The 1,138-nt window shown below is 35.4% G+C and overlaps 1 non-coding gene across 1 annotated transcript; it reads right to left on the bottom strand.

The window, feature by feature from the left end:
* Positions 1–680: 680 nt before the first annotated feature.
* On the bottom strand, positions 681–787 carry LOC124886235. The gene has a single exon (XR_007043321.1). It is a non-coding gene; the product is annotated as a small nucleolar RNA R71 (small nucleolar RNA).
* Positions 788–1,138: the final 351 nt, after the last annotated feature.

Genomic DNA, 1,138 nt, shown 5'->3' with positions numbered 1-1,138 from the left:
CTCGATGGAAAGGGATAAAATAATGTCATTGCCAAAAAACTGTTAAAACCATATGCACAAAATTTATATATACATATATAGGATGCCGAGAGAGGGACCAGGTCATAAACATAAGAGTTTATATAATTAACCTGAACTGTGTAGCTCTCTCCATCTTAAAGGCACCCATAGCCTCAAACTAATCCCCCCATTTTAATTCATGCAATTTACTTTATTTACACTATGATCATACACTTAGATATTATCAATATATATAGGTTTTTAGGACTAAACTCACTCCTTGGGGATATGACCTCAATGTGAGTTGAGCTTTATTGACACTGATCACCCTATATCCAAACTATGGTATAGGTGAGAGTAATCAAAATGGTGTCGTTGCCAAGGAGTGAGACTTAATTTTTACTTATACGGTGTTGGTTGTTGCTTTGGTATACCCATGATGATTTTGATTTACTTTGTTTTTTTCGTTCCTTGTGGGTAAATTAAATAGTGTCCACGACATTATAAGTGAACATACAAGTAATGTTGGGACTTCTAACAATCCCCTTGACGATGAGGAGCAACTTCTCTAACGAGATAGGCGGTATTATAAATACAATCCTTTTCGATTTGGTCTATTAATTCATGGGATAAACTTAATGTGAAATTCTTAGATGATACTTTCCACCATCATAGATGCTACATTTTGTGATGAGATCACAAACTTTCTTCAATTGAATGGAGAGCCTCTATATAAGGTTTGGGAGAGTTTTAATGGGAAGCTTATGAAATGTCCCAACCACGAGGTCCTGAAAAAGATGCTTCTCCAAATATTCTATCAAGATTTAGATCAACTAAACAAAATCGTAGTAGATAATGTGGCTGGGGGTTCACTTGTGAAGTTGTCTTATAATGTGGCTACAAAATATCATGAGAAAGTCACAATAAAAAATTAGGGATGGCAGACCCAAGACGAAGAGGTTCCTAAAGGGTCTCCTTCCACCTCCCATGTTAATAAAGAGCAAAGAAAAAGAGATAAAAATAGGGAAGAGAATAAGGCAAAAATGATAATGCAATTCGATTTGCTAACTAAGCATATGATGGGTGCACCTACGAAAATGGTAAATGTTATCACATCCAAGTTCTATGATGAGGAATA

Source organism: Capsicum annuum, chromosome 7 (genome assembly GCF_002878395.1).
Source record: "Capsicum annuum cultivar UCD-10X-F1 chromosome 7, UCD10Xv1.1, whole genome shotgun sequence".
NCBI lineage: Eukaryota > Viridiplantae > Streptophyta > Magnoliopsida > Solanales > Solanaceae > Capsicum > Capsicum annuum.
This window is presented reverse-complemented; position numbering and strand designations above follow the sequence as displayed.